At 38.2% G+C, this 24,125-nt stretch overlaps 1 protein-coding gene and 1 non-coding gene across 2 annotated transcripts in view; both read left to right on the forward strand.

Annotated features, from left to right (window-relative positions):
* The first annotated feature begins 2,008 nt into the window (after positions 1-2,008).
* Positions 2,009-24,125, forward strand: part of Paip2b (poly(A) binding protein interacting protein 2B) — a 35,185-nt gene continuing 13,068 nt past the window's right edge. Inside the window, exons 1-2 of the mRNA XM_015479538.2 lie at positions 2,009-2,191; positions 2,840-2,943. The gene's annotated coding sequence lies outside the window, so the exon portion shown is untranslated. The remainder of the gene's footprint in view (positions 2,192-2,839; positions 2,944-24,125) is intronic.
* Positions 23,152-23,362, forward strand: LOC125617333. The gene has a single exon (XR_007348312.1). It is a non-coding gene; the product is annotated as a small nucleolar RNA U3 (small nucleolar RNA).

The raw sequence follows: 24,125 nt of genomic DNA on the forward strand, positions 1-24,125 counted from the left end.
ACACTTAAAATAGTTTAAATGGCAAACTTCATGTACCCACGGAAGCAGAAGGCCAATTTAAGGAATTTGAGCATCCATGGATTTTAAAAATCCTTGGGGGAGCCTGAAACTGATCTCCAGTAGATACTGAGGAATGATCTATAAAAACAAAACTTTAAAACAGAGAAGACAATCCTGGGCTGAGGTTGTGGCTTAGTGGTAGAGCACTTGTTTCTTATGTGTGGAGCACTCGTTGGATCCTCAGCACCACATAAATAAATAAAATAAAGGTATAGTGTCCATCTACAACTAAAAAAAAACAAAAACAAACAAACAAAAAAAAACAGAGCAAGCAATCCTAAACAGATGTACACCTAATCATAAAACTTCAAAATTAATGTGAAACAATTTGAATAGAGATCCTAGAATTGTACATGCTAGACATTATTCATGTCTTGGTTTAATGTTTTTTTTTTTCAAACAGACTTTTAAACTGACCAGCTCTTTAACTTACACTTGAAATAGCCATTCCTCCAAACATTCTGTCACTTGTATTTTTCTTTAGAGCACTTAAGCCACAACCTAACACTTTAAAACTTTTTGGTTTGGGCTGGGGTTGTAGCTCAGTGGTAGAGCACTTGCCTAGCATGTGTGAGGCACTGGGTTTGATCCTCCGCACCACATATAAATAAATGAATAAAATAAAGGTCCATCGACATCTAAAAATTAAAAAAAAAAAAAAACTTATTGGTGGGCTGGGGATGTGGCTCAAGCGGTAACGCGCTCGCCTGGCATGCGTGCAGCCCGGGTTGGATCCTCAGCACCACATACAAAAAAACATGTTATATCTGCCGAAAACTAAAAATAATTAAATAAATATTAAAAAAAATTCTCTCTCTCTTTCTAAAAAAAAAAAATAGTTAAAAAAAAAAAACAAACTTATTGGTTACTTGCTTCTAGGCATTCTCCTTAACGGAGAATAAGCACTAGGGGTGCATCTTCATTGTTTTATCCATTTTATATACCCAGAGCGTAGATCTGAGTATGGAACATTTTAGAAGATGTTCAATAACATTTGATGAATAAATAAATGGATTTATTTACTTTATTGTATTATTTAATGTTAAATATGTATTTAATATATTTAGTTATGGTATTTAATCTGAATTTAATTCTCCTCTTTATTATCATTTATCCACTCATTCACCAAGCCTCTACTTGTGTCAAGTTCCTTAGTCAGCATAAGAGGGTGGGAGAAGACAAAGATATATACTGTAAACTCATATACCATAAAGATATTCCTATTTTTTGAAGAATAAAATTCAAAATCCTTTAAGATTGGACGCCCTAAATCCAAGGGAGAAAATAAGTTGGCCTTAAAAAAAAACCTGAATAACTCAGGTTTGTTTTTAAAAATGTGGAAGCGTCCCTCTAATTCCTTCTAGTCTTCCAAGGAGCCTAGCTCCTAAATTTTCCGCGACAAAACATTGCGCCAAGTCCGAGCCACCCTTGCTCAAAGCTCCTCCCGCGGCAACTGACAGTAGGGGAAATCCCATTGAAGCCCGCCTCCAGCCTCCTGTATGCTAAACTGATTGGCTAAACCCGGTGGGACTGGCTTCCGGCTCAGCCAATGCAAAAAGCAAAAGCTAAAGCTCGTGTAAACAAACCCAGAGGAGCTGAGCCTTGGGCTCCTCCCCCACGTGGAGGCCAGACGCGTCCTTGGCCCAAAGCCTATTCCGGATTAGCTCAGCGTCCTTTTAGTCAATCAGTCGGGGGTGCGGGGGAGGGTCTCCGGCAAGGGGGGCGTTCCAAACCCCCACCGCGAGGGAAAGAACTAAGGGAGTAAACGGACAGACGTTAAGACCAATCACAAGCTTAAACTTCTGAGGGAATGGGCGGGCACAGCTTCACATTTAGACCAATAAAAGCTACATATGCCCTTCTAGGTGAATGAGCGGCATCTTCCTCGGTCCAATAGACGAATGGGGCGGTGCCCGGCAACCAATGGCTTGGATTCGGGGGCGGGGTGAGAAGCCAGTGTGCAGTAAGAGGTAACCGGGCGAGTGTTAGTGGCGCTTCTCCCGTTCTGTGGCTCACGTTTTGGTACTAGAGGCCGAGACTGTCCTGGCGACTGCTACCATTGCGGCGACGGCTTAGGCTCCCCGAGGAGTGGCAGAATACGGTCTGGAGGAGGGACTTCTGGTTAGCACAGGTGGGCTCGAGTGCCGGAGCTACAAGGGAAAGGACCCTTGGATCTAGGGGCGTCCTGCGCCCCCTTTTAGACCGCCGTGGGAGCTGTAAGGGGCGGCGCGCGCCTACCTGAACACCTGTGGGGAGGGAAAGCCCGCGGGGTCCCACGTTGCACCTTTCAGCAAGAAGGGACGTCCGCTTGGGTCACCCTGTATCTCTGGGGAGCAGTAGAGGGTTTTAGTCCTTTTTTTTTTTTTCTCCGCGCAGGTGCTCTGTTCTCTCCCACCCAAGTTCCTGAGTCTCCTCAGTCCCTTTCTAACGCTCGGACCGAATTCTCGGACATGTGGGCCCCCTCACTATCCCGGTGCACCACTGCTAGTAGCGCAAATTGACCATTGCCGCATCCCCCGCCCTCTCCCCGGGGCGAGAGCGAGGAGGCGTTGCGCGTTTACCCCTCCCCCATTGGCTGGACCCCGCGCATTTTCTGCCTATCTTCTACTCCCTCCACCTTTACCCCAGCCCTCCTCATTCTTCATACCTAATTTAACTTAGAAACCCTGGCTGCTTCTCTTATGCTTTGTCTTCTGAGAGTGAGTCCATCACCCTCTCACCCCCTAAATTTCATTCTCATTTTTCTTGGAAACTAACATTTTCCACTTGCTTCTTCCAGGCAGCTGGAAGGTGAACGCAAGAGAGACAGAAGAACTGGAAAGAGGCGGAATACACTGAACAGGGAACTTGGCAAGGTTGGGAACTTTAATCGCTTTGTTAAAGGTAAATTATTTTTGCCTCCTTTAAGATGGCATTTGATCGTTATAGCCTTTTAGGATCATTGTCCCGATACAGTTCTTTTGATGATAATTGTTGAAAATGCAGGTGAAAGGGGCCTATGGCAGCAACAGACCTAAAATGTATTATTTTTTCAGTAGATGGAATTGGATTATACTTTAAAGAGCTTAACTAAAGCGTCAGTGTTTCCAGTTAAGGGCCTGGCTATCCTATCATAAAATATAGGACATACTTTAGTTGTACTGCACGATGGGATTTGATCACACCCAACCTATGAATGGATAATAACAGCATTGAATCTGTTTAAAAACAACATTCCATAGTCTCTTTTCACCTTTGTATTCACCTTCATAGTATAGCTGCTTGGTTTCCAGTAGTGTTGGTTCTGGCCATATGTTTATAGATTATACTTCACACTGTCTTGTACTATTTATTTTAGCAGTGCTGGCATTTGAACCCAGGTGAGTATGCTAGGCAAGTGCTCTACCACCGAGTTACATTCCAGCCCCCTAAATAAAATTATGCCAAGAGTTTTATAGGGAAAAACTAACCACTCTTAATTTTGATTTAAATTTTAGAAGTTTGAAAATATTAATTTAGATATTGAGCTGTGAGGATTTGGAGGAAATGAGAGCATATTGAGTTAAGACTGATAGGCCTCTTAGGCTATTTGTGTATGAGAGGAGCGAGCATATACACGTGTACAAAACCCTATTCATTTCCATAATTCTTAGTTTTATGATTTTACATAAAATGGAATTGTTTTTCCCAGGTCTCAGTGAAGAAATATAAGCTGTGAGTTTAACATCATGTTTACTGTGTTTGGGCCAGGATTTTGTAAAGCTTTTGTGAAAAGAAAAATTTTTTTTTCTTATTCTACTTGTAAGATATATAAATATGCTTCCCTATATTTTACTTATGGTAAGAGTTTATCTTGTATAAAGAAAGATAAGAGTGAATTCAAAGCAGTCTTTACTCTGAGGTGATAAGTTGTCTAATGGATCATATGTTTGAGTCTTGTTAATAAATTACACTCAGTAGAGCACGGTCTTAAAACTAACAAATGCCCAGGTATTCCGAATAATTTATGTCAGAGTTATAACAGCCATCAAAGAAAACCCCCGGATAAGTTGCAGATCTCTGAGTTGATCACTATTGTGAGTTGATATAAGACTGCAGGTGAAAAACAACATTATTTTTGTAAAGTCTTTTCAGGTATGTTTGTGCTTAATAGTTATTCCTTTGCAAATTTCAGAGGACTATAGCTATGTTTCTTCCTAGAGACTTTGACCTTGAGGTGCTCAGTTTGGTGGAGGATAAACCTATAAACCAAGAATTAAATGCAAAGAGAGGTTCTGCAGTTCAGGGTGTGTACAGGATACAGAGAAGCACTGTGGCACTGTGTTCTGGCCTCATCTCTCACTGCTCTAGACTTCCCACAGTGCCATTTCCTGAACCTACCTATCTCACATAGGTTATAATCTTAAACCTAAAAACAACCCATCCTGATAGATTCTAATTTCTTTATTTTGCAAAATAGACTTTTATAAAATGGGGTTCAAAAGTGTTCATGGATTTGCCTGGGGCCTTCTCACTAACAGGTGCCAAAGTTGATTCAAACCTTATCCCAGTTGGCCCTATAGCTAGAGCTTCTTGCACAGCACTGCCCCCTACTGTCTGTCCTCTGGTCATCTCTATATGAGAGCTGAATCTTTGAGCCATGTCACCTATTCGACTTCAGCTTGAAATGTATTCAAGAGGCAGTAGATTTTTCACCACTGTATACTTATCCAGGAAAGACCTCAAGAGCACCACTTGTTAATTTTGGGGTTACACATAAATTTTAGTAAGTAAATGAATTTGCAAATATGAGATCCACAAATAGTGAGGATCAACCATGCTTCTAAGTGATCCTTAGAGACCATTTCATGGTACCCTCCCCAGATTCTCTGTGGAATGTTCCTTTAGCTTCTTTGATAATTTGTTCACTTATTTATTCAATCAACATATATTTAGTAAGTACTTATTATAAGCCAAGCTAGAGATTAAATTCTTGCTATGTGGATCTTATATTTGAGTTAGAAAGACAGCTAATAAATCTGGAGAGGGAGGTCCAGGTTGAAATTATCAATTACCTTGAGCAAGGTGACACCTGGTGTGCTCTTTCTCATGTTACCTTCCCAAGTATACTTCCAGAATATATCTGTTCTACTCTTATGAATAAACTTTTCCCTTTGAGCCTCTCTCCATTGACCTGTGTCAATCTGTACTTGTCATTTGTTGATTTTGAGATCATTTGCCCATGTAACTGGTGGGATATTGTAGAATCATGGTCTTTGAATTCTGTCTCTTCTGTCTATCAGGTGGGTGAATTTGATCAAGTTCTTGGAATTTTGAGCCTGATTTCATATGTATATGTATTACATGTTAAACACTTTTTAGATTTCAGGGAAGAGGCTCACACATATTACCTTTGGTGCTGAGTAGTAAATGTAAATTTGAATGGGAAATAATTTCAAGCATCCATATTTTCTCTCAGTTCTAGAGCTTTTAAAACCTCACAGAACACTAACTCAACAGTATTTAGGATAGGATTTGAGCTCTAGCACCTGCTTTTTTTTTTTTTTTTTTTACTTTGTTCACCCAATGATTGTATTTTCCAAAAGAAAATAATCTGATTGGATTTGTCTGTCCAAATAAAATGAAACTTCCTAAAATGGAGGACCCTACTAGGCAGAATTTTGAGCCAAGCCATATTCTTGGTTATTGATCTTCCTCAAGTTCAACCTGTATTATGTCCTAAGTTGAAGCGCTGAGCCCTGGTTTCCTTTCTTTCAGCCAAAGAAACAGGGTTGGTTTCATATATTATTTGTCTGACAACTATAGGATATATAAAACTCCTTAGAGACAGTTCTTCAGACCCTATCTAGGGGCAGCAGTCTTAGAGTTTCAGTCTTCTTTCCAATTCAAATGCCTTCTAACATGATCAAAGATAATAAGGCATCTACAAAAAAAGTAATTGACATATGTCAAATATGCAATATATCTTCTTCTTGGTGTTGCATTTAATGTCTTATAATGTGATTATTCATATGGCTGTCTTATAGACTATGAGCTCCATGAGGGCAGGATCCACAGCCTTGTCTTTCTATCCTTGGCACTTAGTTCAGAGGCTTATACATAGTAAAAGATACAGAAATATCGAATTTGGGGAATTCTCAACTCTTCCTGAAAGGATATGAATATAGAAGGCTTCCCAGAGAAGGTATTGTTTAAGCTGATTCAGTCCTCCCCTGCCCCCATGGTGGGTATTGAAGCACAGATCTTGCATGTTGCTAAGCCTGGGCTTTACCACAGAGCTACATCCCTAGCCCTTGAACTCATTCTTAAGGAATGAGTGGGAATGTTCTCTAGGTAAATGAAACCTTAAGACAGCATTCCAAAGAGAGATCAGCAGATGCAAAGGCACAGATAGAAAAAGATGAAGTTTACAGAACACTACTGGTAGGCTGAAAAAACTTGACCAGAGGGTATGTCACAACTGAGTAAACCATGGTGCTGCTTAGTAACTGGTGCTAGTTTTTCTCAGATTGTTGGCATGGTATCTATAAGGATGTTGAATTCTTGAAACTACTATATTGTAGTGAAATAATTTACTTCTTTACCATGTATGAATCTCTTGTGGGACATGTACTATTCAAGGTGCTGAAAATATAGTGAGACTTACTCATGGAGTTCACAGGCAAGCAAAAGAGATGAATGAACAACTGATTTGTTTTATGGCAAGTGAGATAATAGAGATTTTTAATAAAATGCTATCTAAATCAAGAAAAAGGAGCAGTTAATAATATATAAAGTGCTGAGGATAAATCACTGGAATGAGATGATACTGAACCCTCTGAAGCACTATACAAATATAAGGCAGATAAAAGAAATATATCCAGCTTAATTTGAATTAACATTTTATTTTGTTTTAAACAGAAGTAGTCTGTTCTTATTGTTGTAAATAGAAATCACTGAACGGCAAAAGTGTGGGGGGGACTACAAAGTAATTCCTAGATCCTATCATCCTGAATCAATGGTTAATGTTTTGATGGATATATTTTATACTTTACATGTATATTCATGTGTATACATAAATATATATGTATTTTTAATAGAAATGGGTTTATTCTGTGTGTTCTATTTAGTCATTTCACTTTTATGAGCTAAATCCCCTAAGGGTATAATTACTACATATTACTGTACATAATGAGAAATAGAAAAGGGGCACTTTTCAGCCTAGTGAACCTGTAACCTTATGATGATTTCATCTCCTGAACCATTTTAGAGGCTTCATCAAAGACATTAGAAATGAATTAGATGTGTGTAGGTGGTTATACTTGGCATTATTGTTTATATGGTAGAGATTACTTCAGTATCCATCAGAGGGAACTAGTTAAGTAAATTGGAAAATCCAAACCATGGAATATTGTGTACTTTTAAAGAAGAGTGAAAAAGACCTATGTTCTGATATAGAAGACCTCTAATATATATTGAGTTTTTAGTATACTACTTTTTTGTGTTTGCATATTTGCAAAAAAAAAATTCTGAAGACATATGAGGAACCAATTGAAGTGTTTATCTGTGGAAGGAGAATAAGAGTAGAAATGAGATTTTGCCATTATGTTTGTATGGAGGCATATATTATATTTTAATTTTTTGGAATTATGTGTTTGTATTACCTTTTAAAAGTGAGTGAGTGAGTGAATGACATGAAGTTATTAGAAATCAGAAGAAAGGATCTGGGGGCTGCTAGTCTTTTTGGTATCAGTGAATACATAGCAGAAACAGCAAAGATGGGAAGATTTACCCTAGGAAATGGAGAGACAGTCTTTTTTACTTCTTTCCCTCAGTTTTGTATACTTTTAAAATATTTTTGAGAGCAATAAAATAAAACAAAAATGTTTCCAGACTGTAGTCTGCATTATTTTAATGGTGACTTTTATTTTTGATATTCAGTTGTATTTTTATATATTTACATATAATATTCTACAGCAATCACACTTTTAATCAATTTAAATTTACCTAATTGTGTTTTCTCTGTGGTACTACCATAGGACCTTTATTTAAAAAATGAAGCTAAGGCAACTTTGTGTAGTGCACATTTCAAAAGTGGGCTGATCTACCTCAAGAGGAGGGAATTCAAGCCCCGGAGCCTACATGTGACACATACATGAGAAAAAATAAGAAAAAGGAGATTTAAATATCTACATACACACACATGTATAAATGAAAATAGCATTTTTCCTTGATTATAAAGGAAGCAATATTCTCCTTGAATAATTTAAGATAAAATATAAAGAAATATAATCTTTAATTTTGCCACCCAAATCACTTTTTTGTTTTGTTTTTTAGACCTTTTCTATGCATGTAAACATTTTTAACAAGGAGGATCATGATGTATAGTCTTTTTCTCACTATAGTTTGGTTATAATTTAATGGTGGTATCTATACCCTGACATCATCATTTGTGTGTGGTACTGGGGATTGAATCCAGAGGCGCTCCACCACTGGGCCACATCTCCAATCTTTTTTTTTTTTTTTTTGAGACAGGGTCTCACTGAGTTGCTGAAGACCTTGCTAAATTTCTGAGGCTGGACTCAAATTGCAATCCTCCTGCCTCAGCCTCCCAAGCTGCTGGGATTACAGGTGTGCACCATCATATTAAGCCTGTCTCATTCTAATAGCTGGATTTATATTATGTTCACCATTGCCCCCCATCGCCACATGGGGAATTTCATTGTACATTTTAGCAGACTTGAGAAAGTATTTTTGGGTTGAATTCTCAGACGTAGAATGTCTGTAGGAAAAGACTATAAAACAACTTTAGGGCTTTTAATATAAATTTTTAAATTATCCTACAGCAAAAATTGTTTCAGTTTAGGGAAAAAGAATGCTTTTGCTTTATTCTTTTATCTCTTCTAATTGGTTGTTATTGGTTTATATGAATACTATTAATTTTTTGTATTTATTTTTATTTATAAAATAAATTGAACTAAGTGCCTTATATATTTTTGTGTTTATTTTATAGCCAGTCTTGTTACTAAGCTTCTATTATTTCTAGTAGTTTACCAGTTGATTCTTAGTCTTGCTGAAAAATCAAAATCATATTTGCACATAGGATAATCTTGCCTCTTTTTTTCCAATAGTGATACCTATTATCTTGTGTTCTTGACTAGTTGCATTGGATGGACCAATTGACTAGAATTAATTAGTGGTTATAATAGTTGATATTTCTAATCTTTTTCCTGTCTTCCATTAAATACAGGAAAGCATGATTTTACTTATTCCTGGGTTTTGGGGGTTTCTTTGGTTTTTGTTTTGTTTTGTTTTTGGTACTAGGGGCACCCAACCACTGAGCCACATCCCCAGCCCTTTTTGTATTTTATTTAGAGTCAGAGCCTTGATAAGTTGATTAGGGCCTTGCTAAATTGCTAAGGCTGGCTTTGAACTTGTGATCATTGTGCCTCAGCCTCCCTAGAGCTGCGAGTACAGGCGTGCACCACAGGCCTGGCTCTGTTTTTTTTTGTTTGTTTTTGTGGTGCTGGTGATCTAACCCAGGGCCTTGTCAAATTAAGCCACACCCCCAGCCCATTGAATTTTATTAAACACATTTCTGGCAACTACTGAGATGATCGTGTTTGTTTTTGTTTTTTTCTTGTTAATATGATAGTATTTATTTTTTAAAATTTCTAACTGTTAATGGCTATTGTTGAATTTCTGGGCCGAACTTAAAGTGGTTTTGTTTTTAAATAAATTGCTTGATTTTATTTGCTCATGTTTTATTTGCAGTCATGTTTGTAGCATGGAAATCATTCTGTGATTGTAGTTTTCTTTTGTGCTAATGTTTGTTCAGTTTAGTGTGTTGAGCTACCTATATACAAATAATTAGAATGTTCTCTTCATTTTTGTGTGTGTGCTTTGAAACAGTTGCCTGTTTTTGGAAACTAGGTGCAATGTGAGCTATAGACTTGTCTTGCCTACTCTTTAAAATGCAGTTCCCTCAGGGAAGTAAAGTTTTTATGTGATAATTTTGGCAGAACAGAATGTGGTTTTCTAGTGAATCTACTTTTATTTGCTAGCAGTGTTCTTCATGTCTCTTTGTTGATTAGGCTTTGGTGCTGGTGTTGAGTTATTAACACCATCTGAAGGCTTAGAGGACCTTTGGTTTAATATTGAACACATGTAACTGTTTGTGTACCTGCAAGACTACAGAACTACAATGTGCCTGTGAGGGCTCTGCTTTATCCCCACTGAAAGCAAGAAGTAATGCAGTAAAACTTTGCTGGACTAGAAGTTTTTAAGAATACGGTATTCTGGTTTAATTCTGTTAACTTGGAAGTAGTATAATTGTGAAAACTTTTGAAATCTTAACTTCCTGTTGAATGCAGTTCTGAAATATAGCAAATGATTCCACTTTTCTTCTCTAGTAAATTTGGTATGTTCAGACCTAGTTAATGTTTCATTATAGAATTTCTAATGTCTGAGATTCACATGATGAAGATACTTGTTTAGAACTTTAGATGTAAGAGGATGAAACAGTACTGCTGTGTAAGATCAGTCTGGAAGGGAAAAGTACCCTTTCCCGAGTAAATCTCTGGTAGCAGTTTGTTTGCTTATTTAACTAATGAAAATAAAACACTTTCAATGAAAGGAGGCTGGGAGTAATAAGGAGATTATGTATTTTAATTGGAAATCTTTATTTGATATCAAAATAGAATACAGAGAATGCTTGGCTTTTGACCTAGAGAAGGAAGGTATTTTTCTATCTGTTGCATACCTGAGGTTCTCAACTTTGAGCGTGCATCAGAATCACCTGCAGGGCTTGTTACAATACAAGTTGTTAGGCCCCACCCCAGAGTTGCATGTCTAGGGTGGGGCCTGAGAATTTGCTTTTAACAAGTTTTTGCTGATGCCACTGGTTCACATACTAAATTTTTAAGAATCACCACCGTTTACTAAATATGAATCATAAAAATCTTGTTCTAAAAGAAAGCTTAGTTTCTGGGAACACACAGGTTATGGGGCAAATCATGAAAGATTCAACCCTCGCTGCCAGCATAGTGCTGTGTTTGGTTTAGACAGAACAGGGGACTCTAGTAAATAGGATTTAGTGATGTAACCCCATGGGAATAGGAGTTAGATGTCCCTTCTGTGTCCTCCATCATTTAGCATTTAAGCTAGTTTAGAAAGGCCTGATTTTTTTTTTTAAACTGGTAAAAGGCTTTGAGTGCTTGTTAAATTCAAAGCTTTATGTGTTTTTAAAGATACTAGCTATGTTTATTGTTAGGTTTTAGGGATTTTAATACTAATTTGAGATAATAAGAGAAACGTTTTCAGAAAGAGACAAATCACTGGAATTACCTTCCTGGATTGTTGGAGAATGTAGTATGCTTCACAAAACATCAAGTGTGCTGTGGATTTTTCATATTTTTGTGATATGTCCTTTGTATTGTTTGAGCTAATACTAATAATTCTGATCATCTTTTTGAAGTTGAAAAATGAAGGCCCAAATCATAAACCTGGCATAAAAACTACAAACTAGAAGCAGTTATTAAGGAATAGATGGGTATATACGAATATACATACAAATACACATATACATACATACATGCACGTGTAGATACAATGCACATATTTTTTAAAATTACTTGTTTACTTTTCTTTAGCTCGAGACAAAGACATCTGTGCTAAATTTAGGCATTATATATTGTAAAATCTTTGAGTTGAAGAGAGAAAACTTTGGGAGCAACACCTTTTTATAGAGGCGATGTGCTTTAACAAGTTTTTCTTGCTTGTCAACTCTCTAATTCCTGTTGTTCCACTGCTAATAGCTTCAGTTTTTAAATTGACCAGCTGGTCCAGCCTGGACTGTTCAGAGGAATAACTGTATGGCAAACACTGGGTGGGGCAGATTCCCTACCTAGAAACATTCCTGTTTGGTTCCCTTTATACCCTTAGAGAAGGTATTCCTTAGATGAGGAAAAGGAGAGTAGAGACTAGACCAGTGATTCTGAAGCTTGTCTGCACATCATAAACAACCCAGGAGTTTTCTAAAAAGTAATCTAGATGTGTATGGGGGAGGCTGTATCCCAAACCATCTGAATTATTACCTCCTAGGTTAGAGATGCCTGGTTATCTGCATTGTAACAACTTCTTCAGACAGTTTTATAGCTGGGCACTATGCCTCAGATCAGACCAGTGTTGGTCTCAGGTGAATTTTAAGCAGCCCTGAAATAAGAAAATAAGGACCACATAGTGTTTTTGTAAAATTTAATTTATTCAATTTAATGAATTGTCATTTGCACTGAATTAAGACTTTATGTATTTTATTGTTAAAATAGTATTTTATAAAATGATGTTGATAGGATGCTTTTACTCTCTTGACCTAGTTTTTGAAAAGTTCTAATCCTGTGTTTCTCTCAAAATATTTTCTTCTTCTCCCCCCCCCCCCCCCCCCNCAAAATATTTTCTTCTTCTCCCCCCCCCCCCCAGTACTGGGGGTTAAACCCAGGGGCACTTTATGCTGAGCTACATTTCTAACACTTTTATTTATTTATTTTTTATTTTGAAACAGGGCCTAACTGAGTTTCTGAGGCTAGCGTTGAATTTGTGATCCTCCTTTCTCAGCATCCTAAATTGCTGGGATTACAGGCATGTGCCACTATGTCTGGCCCCCCAAATAGTATCAAAAACATACTGGTTTATGAAATCATGGAGATTGAATGCCTCTGATTTAATCATTCTTGGAAATTATTTTTTAAATGCTTTTGAATACTGATCCATAGAGAGTCTGAGCCCCTTGACCAGATGAGATTCAGAATTGAGAAATTTCCAGGTTTTAGAAAGACACTTTCTCTCTTGTATAGTGCTGCATGGGTCTGGGGCAACACTTTTTTCCACACACATTAATACATTCAAGCAAAGCAAAACGTTTTTTATACTAAGTGGGATAAATAAAGACTGTACATAGGGGCTAGGGATATAGCTCAGTTGGTAGAGTGCTTCCCTTTCATGCACAAAGCCTGGGTTCAATCCCCAGCACTGCACAAAATAAATAAATAAATAGATAGATAGATAAATCAACCCTGGTTTATAAACGTTTCTTTTTTTTAATATTTATTTTTTAGTTGTAGTTGGACACAATGCCTTTATTTTACTTATTTTTATGTGGTGCTGGGGATCGAACCCAGGACCTCACATATGCTAGGCAAGTACTCTACCGCTCAGCCCCAGCCCTATAAGCGGTTCTTTAAAAAAAAAAAAAAAAAAAAAAAAAAATCCATGGGTTCCTAAGCTTTGTATGGGCAAGTAGAAAGTCTTCAAGTGTAGTTATTATTACATAGTGTGAAGCCTTTCACTCTCTAAAACATATTGTTCTTGACTTTTCTTCTTCATTGTGCTCCAGCATTGTGCCCCTGTTAGCCAGAGAAACATTCCCTTTTCTCCCAGGAACAGTTCTGTCTTGTCTTGGTCTCACATTTCTCCAACAAATTACCTTTTCCCCCACCTGTGCAGAAGATTGAACTCAGGGCCTTATACATGCTAGGCAAACTCTCTGTCACTGACCTACATCCCAGCCCGTTGTATTTTTTATTTTGAGACAAGATCTCAATAAGTTGCCCAGGATGACCTCAAACTTGGAATCCTCTTGCCTTAGCCTCCCATTACAGGTGTGTGCTACTTCACCCAGCCAATTTAACTTACAAAAAATTTCTCCCACCCCAAATTATTACCCTTCCTGAATAGACTTGTAGTGCATGCTGTTTTCTCTCTCTCATTACATAGGTATTTAGGCTGATTGGCTCCCCTCTTCCCACTTTGCTATGGCAAACCAATTCTTTTTTTTTTTTACCAAAAGTATATCAAATAAAATGAAAATGGTTCCCCTTTTTTTGTAGGAATCCCTGGTTTTCTTCCAGTTTAGATAGTTCCACTGTGGCAAACTATTATGCCTAACCCACAACTCATGAGAATGTTATAGCCACCTGGTGTTATTAAGTGCTAATAGTGAATAAGACTATCTCAGAATTTCCTGGAAGTGGGGGATTTTCCACCTTGAATAACTTAACCTGTCAAAAACAGATTCCAGAATGGGGTTGCCACTGGCCATGGGGAATAGCTGTTCATACCCCATGAAGAGTGCTCAGCTACAGATCCTTGCCCCTAAGGGTATGGGCTTCCTGCCTGAATAATGAGATTTAGAATACAGAATTCTAGAAACAGCAGTTAATCAACAAATTATTTATTGGGGACTGGTGGGTGCCAACTTCTTTCTTGCCCTCAAGAAGCTTTCAAGATGATAAATAGACTATTCCCAAACTGAATAATGAGTAATGTTGTCTCAAATGTATGTGAAATCAATCAAATATAAAATGGAGGCCAAACTAGGAGAAACTTAGGCACAGAGACCTCCTATTGTGGTATTTCTGATAAAACAAGTTGAAATTGTCATAGTCAGTCTTAAGACATTTGTACACTTATTGATGAGGAAAGTTATTATATGTAATAATTTTCCCATATAAATGTTTTTATTAATATTATCTTTAAAAACTTCAAGTATTTCCCCCTGTTAATAATATGTAATAACTCTTTAGAGCTGGATCTGGAGAAGTTAAGAAGGATACTGTGCTGACTGTCATTTGATGTTCTGGAAGGAAGATGGATTGCCTTTCAGTGGGAGGAGTAGAGTTTGAAGGAAGGTCTGGGTACAGAGTCACCAAATGTTGGCAAATCTGTTGATTCTCCCTTTGGAAGTGCCATTAAATGCTTTATGGAGTCTATTTTGTGTACATTTCTCATAGTGTAATACTAACATTACAGAATATCCCTAGGACATTGTTTCTAAAAGTTTTTGAGTTAATAGATACCAGGTTAAAAGTGTAACAAATAGTTGTCTTCATTGATTTGTGCTCATATAACAAAATACTGGGAGGGAGTAATTTATAGAGAATAGAAGGGTTTTTTTTTTGTTTTGTTTTGTTTTTTAACAGTTCTGGAGGCTGGGAATTTCAAGATCAAGGTAACAGCAAGTCCGGTTTTCTGTGAGGGCTGCTCTCTGCCTCCAAGATGGTGTTTTGTATCCTCTGGAGGAGTGAATCCCTGTGTCAGCAGAAGGGCAAAAGAGTCAAATTCTGTGTGAAGCTACTTTTATAATGGCCTTATTTCCATTCAAGAGGGTGGAGCCTAATCACCTCCTCACAGCTCAGCTCTTGGCTTTAAGTTTGGCTTTAAGTTTCAAAACCTTAATTTTGGATGGGATTCAGTCACCACGCATTAATAGATAATAAATAAATAAATGTAATAAATTGGGTAAATAAAACTGGGAAATGCTTTAAAAGGACTTCTCAGAGCACTGAATTTACATAGCCATGTATATGTGGATTGTGTTTGTTTCAAAGAGAATTAGTAGAACACCAATTTGGGAACTGCTGATGTAGAAATTAGGGTAATTAGAATTTGTACTATTCCACACAGTCTGCCACTTTATTGGAAGAATTGTTTTTAGTCATCTTTAGTCTTTCTACCCATCAGAATTACCTATAGCAAATTATTGAGCAAAAATACAAATGTTGGGCCTTGACTCTGGCCTAACAATTCAGAACGCATGACAGTATGGTTGTGGAAAAGCTTCCAAGTGATCTGATGTACTTGTGAGACTGAAAATCACTGAATGCCTTCTCGCCATTTGCCATGTTTTTTAATCCTATTTGATTAAAATTTTTTGTTTTGTTTTCTTGGCTTTGGTCCAGGGAACCAGCCTTAATGAAGTTCTCAGCCTTAATAAAGTTCATTGTTGTCATTCTTCTCAGAATGTCTGTGTCAGATTTTCAGATTTCATTTCATCAATGGGGCAAATTTATCGAATAGTATAAGACAGAGTCTGTTTTTTGTTTTATTTTTGTTACTGCTTGGATTTTGCGGTGCTGGGATTGAACCCAGGGACTTGTACATGCGAGGCAAGCACTTTACCAACTGAGCTATGTCCCCAGCTCTTGAATAGTACAGGATACATCATACCATTAATAGAAAAGAGATTTATCGAATTGCTATTGTCTTTCTAATCTGGCAGCACTGAGTTTAATTTAGGGGGGGTGGTACCCCGGATTGAACTCAGGGGCACTCGATCACTGAGCCACATCCCCAGCCCTATTTTGTATTTTATTTAAAGACAGGGTCTTACTGAGTCCTTAGCACCCTCCTTTTGCTGAGGCTGACTTTGAACTTGTGATCCTCCTGCCTCAGCCTCTGGAGCCACTGGGATTATAGGCATGAGCCACCCCACCAGGCCAAGTTTAATTTAAATGATGCTTCTATTTGTAATTTACCCTTGTTTTTATATTTTTTGTTATTAGGGATCACATAAATTATTTCTTTCTCTCTCTCTCTCTCTCTCTCTCTCTCTCTCTCTCTCTCTTTGAAACACTGAGCTCAGCCCCATCCCATTTTTATGTTTTATTTAGAGACAGGGTCTTGCTGAGTTGCTTAGGGTCTCCCTAAGTTGCTGAGACTGCCTTTGAACTCATGATCCTCCTGCCTCAGCCTCCCGAGCCCCTGGGATTACAGGTGTGCACCACTGTGCTTGGCTGTTGCTCTTTTTCTGGACTTTCTTGTCAACTGATATGTTTTCAGAATCTTCTTGTCAACTTCTTATTGCAGGTAAATTCAGTTTTCTGTGTGTTTAACACTCACTAACATTTTTGTTTGTAAGCACTCTTTTTGTATCATATGAAGATAAGTAATATAGCATTTGTGCACTGAGGTCAACATAGAAAAGCTTAGCAGGGTGATTACCTACTTGTTTTCTATTAAAAATTTGGCAGCTGCTGCTCCGTGAATGAGTGAAATGGGAATACCAGGAACAAAAATCTTTTTCTTTCTTTCTTTCTTTTTCTTTTTAACAGTACTACTGGAGATTGGAGATAGAGGTGCTTTACCAATGAGCTTTATCTACAGCTTTTTTTCTCCCTCCCTCCCTCCCTCCCTTCCTTCCTTCTTGCTAAATAACCCAGGTTGGCTGGAATTTAATATTCTTCTGCCTCAGCCTCCTGAGTTGCTGGGATTATAGGCGTGTGTCACCACACCCAGTGACAAAATCATTCTAATTAGAGATTAATTTAGAACTTGATTTTTAATCTCTATACATATCTCACTTATCTTCCCTCACCCTTATGACAGTTGCACTACTCTCCCTGCCGTCTGTCTTCCTTAAATCCTCCACCAAATGATGGATAAAATCTGATGAGTTTATTTACTTAGTAAAAGAACACTTCTCAAATAAAGAGACAAATTAATTTAGTGCCAAGTATAACATGGCATATAAAAATATGTTCCACATGATTTTAAAGGCTTTATAAAGTTGTTTCTTGTATTGCCTAAGTAGCTTTACATAGGTCCCACCCCCCAACACCATTGCCACCCAAGAAAAAATGTGTGGTGGTGGGGGGATATGACCCTGCAAAAAATTAGAAGAGGAAATGAAAGGCTAATTAGAAAGTTGGAGAATTGGAGTTTGACAGGTTAATTCAGCAACTGTTCCAGTTAGGGAAACATACTTGGGAGACAGCATATCTGCCACCAGGCAAGTGAAATCACCTGCCATAGGCTAGTGATGTTTCCTATGACTTTGTATGGTTCAAATCCCTCTCCCCATGCTCTTTTTCCTGCTGCTCTGATTTAATGTTCACCCTGCAGTCATCTATCACTAAGAATCCTAGGCATTTGTATTTTGGAGCATGGTTGTGTATTCTCTTTTGTGTTTATAGCCTCTCCCTCTCTACTAGACCCTTTCTGTGAATGCCTAAACATGCCACTGGCCTTTTCAGTGTTAGTTTCTGTGGACTTCTCACTCCTCCAGTTTCTGCCCATGCTTTCTTTGGCAGCTGGACTCCTTGAAAGAGTTACTTCACACATGCTGTCACCTGCATTTCAGCTTACTTCCATTTGACTTTCCCCCTTATTTTTCTACATGGAAACTGCTCTTATTAAGGTAATCAGAAATCTCCAATTTCCTAATTCTGTGGATGCTCCTTAGCTTTCTTCTTCTTTGACCTTTTAGCAGTCTTCAGCATTCCCACTTCACTGGAAATGTGTTGATTTTCTGTGGTTACTATAACAAATTACCCATAAACTAATGGCTTAAAACACAAAATTGATTCTTTCTCAATTCTGGAGGCCAGTATTCCAAAATCAGCCAGTATACCAAATCAGTAGAACTGCACTCCCTCTGAAGGCTTTAGGGGAGGATCTGTTCTTTGCCTCTTCTAAATTCTGGTGGCTGCAGGCCATACATATGTTTTGGTGAACTTTCATTTAATCTGTTACACTGGAATTCTGCCTTCCTTGATTTCTGTATTGTCAAATTCTTCTGATTTCCTTCTCATCTCTAGATTCTCCCTAACCTCCTTTCATATTATCCTCCTCCTCTGCCTGTCTTTTTTAAAATCTTCACACACATCAGAGCTGAGCCTTGGACCATCTTTTCATCTCACTTTGCTCTTTCTTTCTAGGCAGTGTTTTCTAGTCCCATGACTTCAGTTGCCATTTATATAAATGACTACTCCAACTTTCTCTTTTTAGCCACACTTCTTCTATTCTTGATGCATATAGCCAACCTACTTAACATCACCATTTGAGTGTTTCTGAGGCGTTGCAAATTTAACATGTCCAAAATAGAACTCATCACCCTTCTTAGCCCACCCCACCATTGCCACCCAGGAAAAATTTTGCTCTTCCCACAGAATTCCTCAGCTCAGACAATGACATTACCATCTGCCCAGTTCCTTGTACCAAAATTATCTTTGATATTTCCCTCACCCTGATTCCCCACATCGCCTTCATCACCCAGAACTTCCTGAAATAGTTTTGGAGTTGGCCTACTTCTCTTCTCACTGCCACCATCATGAACCAAGCAACCGCCATATTTTCATCTGGATTAAGAGCATTAGCTGCCCTACTAGTCTCATTATCTGCTCTGGGTCTCTCCAGTCCATTTTCCACATAGCAGCCTGAGTGAGTGCAAAACATAATTTGAATCAAGTCATTATATTGCTGAGAACTCCTTATAATGGCTTTCATCACTTTTAGGATAAAATTCAGAAGCCCCATATGATCCAGCCTATCTGCCTCTTCAGCCTCATCTCTTCCTTGTCCTTCTACTAGATGCCCATCTACCTTCTTTGTGTCCTGAAAAGGTCTCTTCTGCCTGAGGCTTTGCACATGCTTCTTTCTTCTCCTTATTGCTGATTTATATTTTTTAGGTATCAGTGAAAATGTTGCCCACATCTGAATTAATTAGATTGGTTCCCTCTATAGTTTTCTAATAGTCTCATTTACTTCTCACTTTGCAGTATAAATCATAGTTACTCTTAATTATTTGCTTGTTTTTCTCCTAAGAGAATGTAAATACCATCAGGGCAAGGACTGTGTATCCTGCTGCCAAAGCATCAGTGCCTAATGTAAATTGGCACTCAGATTTTAATAAATGAGTAGATTGAGCCAAGGGATTGCATTTTTAAGATGTAATGAGGAAAGGTAAAACCTGTATCCAGTGGCAGCATATTTGAAGTAAATAGAATTAAAGACTATTATCCACAATATTTAATTTTAAAAATAGTATTAAACAGGCTGGATGGAATAATGAAACTGTTGAAAACAGAATAGCAGAGGCTAGTTTTATTTTTTAAAATTAATTAATTATTAATTTTAGGTACTGGGGATTGAACCCAGAGATACTTCACCATTGAACTATCTCCCTAGTCCTTTTTACTTTTTCCTTTGAGACAAGTCTTGCCAAGTTTCCAAAGCTGGCCTTGAATTTACAATCCTCCTGCCTCAGGCTCCTGAGTTGCTGGGATTACAGGCATGCTCCACTGTGCCTGGCAGAGATGACTTTTTAATTCAGTCAAAAATCCCAAATATAGCCAGTCATGGTGGTGCATGCCTATAATCCCATTGACTTGGGAGGCTGAGAGAGGAGGATCACAAATTTGAGGCCAGCCTGAGCAAGACTGTATCTCAATTTAAAAAAAGGGGGGGGGGGAGGCTGGAGATGTAGCTCAGTTGTAGGGTGCCCCTAGGTTCATTCCCTGGTACCACCTACACACCCCAAACTGTTATTATGGGCATAATTCAGATTTTATAGCTTATGAAATATCTCATATAGATCCAAAGAACAGCTGTTTTTGGTATGAGTGTATTGGATCTGAAAGGTGTAGGTGTTCATTATGGCTGGTAACTAAGGCCCCTATTTTAAGCCAGATATTTTAGACATAAACCCTTGACCATGGTAAAGTACTAAAGCAAATGCTCTGCAGGGTTTAGTACCCCTGTATATACTCAGAACATGAGAGGGAAGGTAGGGTGGGGGAGCGATAGGTTTCAAATTGTTCTTAGATTTCTTAATGCCAAATACCTATTGGGTAAAAGTGAAGAACTGGAAATGGGAAATTTAATGTTGATAATCTTATTATACCCTGTTTCTTCCCCAAGATGGAAACATCCATTTGCTTCCCTAGGAGCTACCAGTGTCCAGCAAAATTCCTACCCTGTTACTAAAGGAATGGGGCACTTGAAGCACCAGTTCACCCTCACCCAGTAGGCCCACAAGCCAGTGTTGTTCTTATGCTGACCCACAGATTGAGAGCTTAGTCCCACCAGACTGTCACCCACTGCAGACTCCAAAGTTCCAGATCTCTTGCTGTATGTGGTGGTACACGCTTATAATCCCAGCAGCGCAGGAGGATAACAAGTTCAAAGCCAGATTCAGCAACTTAGTGGGCCCTGTCTCAAAATAAAAAATTAAAGGGGCTGGAGATGTGGCTTAGTGGTTAAGTGCCCCTAGGTTCTACCCCTCCAGTCAGAATGGCAGCTATTATGAATACACACAACAATAAGTTTTGGCGAGGATGTGGGGAAAATGATACACTCATACACTGCTGGTGGGACTGAAAGTTAGTGCAGCCAATATGGAAAGCAGTATGGAGATTTTCTTGGAAAATTGGGAATGGAACCACCATTTGACCCAGCTATCCCTCTCCTACATCTGTCTATACCCAAAGGACTTAAAAGCAGCATACTACAGGGACACAATGTTTATAGCGGAACAATTCACAATAGCTAAACTGTGGGACCAACCTAGATGCCCCTCAGTAGATGAGTGGATTAAAAAAATGTAGCATATATACACAATGGAATATTACTCAGCAATAAAAGAATAAAATCATGGCATTTGCAGGTAAATGGATGGAGTTAGAAAAGATAATGCTAAATGAAGTTAGCCAATCCCCCAAACCCAAATGCTGAATGTTTTCTTTGATGTAAGGAGGCTGATTCATAGTGGGGTGGGGAGAGGGAGCATGGGAGGAACAGACGAACTCTAGATAGGGCAGTGGGGTTGGAGGGAAAGGGAGGGGACATGGAGTTATTAATGATGGTGGGATGTGATGATCATTATTATCCAAAGTACAGGTATGAAGACATGAACTGGTATGAATATACTTTGTATACAACTAGAGATATGAAAAAATGTGCTATATATGTAATAAGAATTGTATACATTTCGCTGTTATATATAAATTTTAAAAAATTAATTTAAAAAAATCCAGACCTCCAGAACCTCTGACCAGCTGGCTTCTAATTGAGATTTCCACAACCCCATCCTTAGGTACAGTTAATTTGTTAGAGCAGTTCACAGAACTCAGGGAAACATTTATGTTTACTAGTTTATTATACAAGATATACAAATAAATAGCCAGATGAAGAGAGATATAGGGTGAGATTTGGAAGGATCCTGAGCCCAGGAGTGTCCATCCCCAGAAGTTGGCTTCACCATCTTGCTAGGATGTGGATGAGTCGTTTTTTTACCTTCCTGTCAGCCTCCACACGTTCAGCTGTCCAGAAGCTTTCAGAACCCTTTTTTATTTTTTTTTTAAATGAAGGCTTCATTGCATAAACATGATTGAAACATAGACAACTGTGTAACAATGTAATTAGACAAAAAAGGTATGATCTAATGCTAATAAATGAGTGGGGAAAACCAGCAAATCCTGTCTGTTCAAGATTCTTCTTGGCCTCTCTGCAAATTTCCTTGCTCCAAGCTATGGGACAGGACCCTTTTTTAAAAAGGGGGCTTATGATCTAGTGTCAGACAAGATGTGTCAGAGAATTTCCTTATGACTAGCTGAGAGAGAGAAAGGTAGGGGGAAGATTAGACTATAAGTTTAGTTTCTTTTTTCTGCTGTACTGAGCTTGAACCCAGAGATTCTCTACCACTGGGCTATATCCCCACCCCTTTTTATTTTGCTACAGAGTCTCACTAAATTGCCAAGGCTGGCCTTGAACTTGCAGTCGTCCTGCCTCAGCCTCCCAAGTGGCTGGGATTACAGGTGTGCACCACTGAGCCCAGCTATATTTTTAATTTCTATGACCTGGCTTGAGGAAGAGAAGTTCTGGTATCTGTGGTATGCCTTGGGGACAAAAAGGATCAGGTGAAAGGAGGACACGAGGTTAAAGAGAGACAGGGATTCTGGTTTCTGAAGCCTAAAGTACCTTTTATAACTATCTAGGACTGGAAATGTAGCTCAGTGCTTGCCTAGCATACATGAGGCACTGCACTGAGTAAATGGATAGATAGATGGATGAAATTATGGAACTATGGATGAAACCCCAAATACACATACATTATAAAATCACAAGTAACACCCTCATGTTGAGTTTATGGTAATTACCATTGCCTTTCTCATGAACAAGTGCAGTGTGTAATTTGCTCTGTGTTCTACCTTGCTCTTAAATCAGAAGGGGTATTCTGTTCTTTTTCTGCCTTCCCTTTTTCCTTATGATCATATGCACTTAGTATTTATTTTTTTTGATAAAGGCAGATGTTTTAGAAAACTGAACTCTGATTCTCTGTGGACAATTTCCACATGGATGGGGAGAAATGCTGATTGTAAACAACAGCCAAATAAATCTTTGGAAATACAATACAGGATAACTGCTACCCAGAAAAGTAGAGAACCTGTAAGAGTCTCTGTTTAGGAAGATCACACTTACTTACGCAGTTGCTCTGGCATTTAAAGCTGACTTGCTTCTGTCATTGCTATGCTGCAAATGGAAGTAGTAAAAATAAAGAACTGGATTCCTCCTTTAGCCCTGTAGAATTGTTTTTAAGATCCTGTATTGAAATAAACATTGTCTTATTTTGTCTCTAACTATCTAAAATATGTCTTGAGGAGGAGGCGTGGTGTTCCCTTCTGAGCGTGAAGCTGGCTTTTGGTTTTGCGTTGCTGCAGCTGCCTATTGCCATTGATGATCGTTCTTCTCTCCTTTCTGGAGAACAAGAGGGAGGGAATGCAGTCTGAGTGGTTTCTGTTTTAAATAAATAAATAAATAAAATATGTTAAACAGATATATTTCTTACCAGGTCCCCTCTTTAAACCTATAGTAAATTTAATGGGTTCTGCTTTAAATGGAATTCTTTTAGAACTATCAGTGAGTTGTTTTTCCATCTATTCATTACTGTTCACAGTTCTACTTGCCTTATTACAAGATTAGGGCTTTATTTGTTTTTCTTTTTCTTTTAGTGGTACTAGGAACTGAACCCAGGGGCAGTCTACCACTGAGCTACATTCCAGCCCTTTTTACTTTTTATTCTGAGGGCAGAATCTTGCTAAGTTGCCCAGGCTGGCCTTGAATTTGGCAATCCTGCTGCCTCAACTTTCCAAGCTGCTGGGATTAACAGGTGTATGCCACCACGTCCAACTACAAGAGTAGATTTCTAATGTTCATAACAGTTTAGGAACTTGCAGAAACTAAAGAAGATTAAGTAAGAAATTTTTAGTATACTCAGATGCAAAGAAAGGCTTTTAGGTGTGTTGCCAAGATGGAGACAAGAGGGAAATAATTTGTTAAGAAACTCTTAAAGAAGCCCCAAGGAATTTGGTGAAAGCAAGATGGGATAGAGAGAGAAAGTTGCCAAAGCACAATTAAGCCACAAGTATTTATGGAGTCTTTAATGTTGTGATAAGTTACAGATTGTATGCACCTCAAGTCTTGTTTTTCAGGAATTGAGATCTAGTTGGAACAAGAAAGGTTATGCACATGAAACAGAAAAAAACTGAAAGAATTTT

Source organism: Marmota marmota, unplaced genomic scaffold, assembly GCF_001458135.2.
Source record: "Marmota marmota marmota unplaced genomic scaffold, marMar, whole genome shotgun sequence".
In the NCBI taxonomy this organism is placed as follows: domain Eukaryota; kingdom Metazoa; phylum Chordata; class Mammalia; order Rodentia; family Sciuridae; genus Marmota; species Marmota marmota.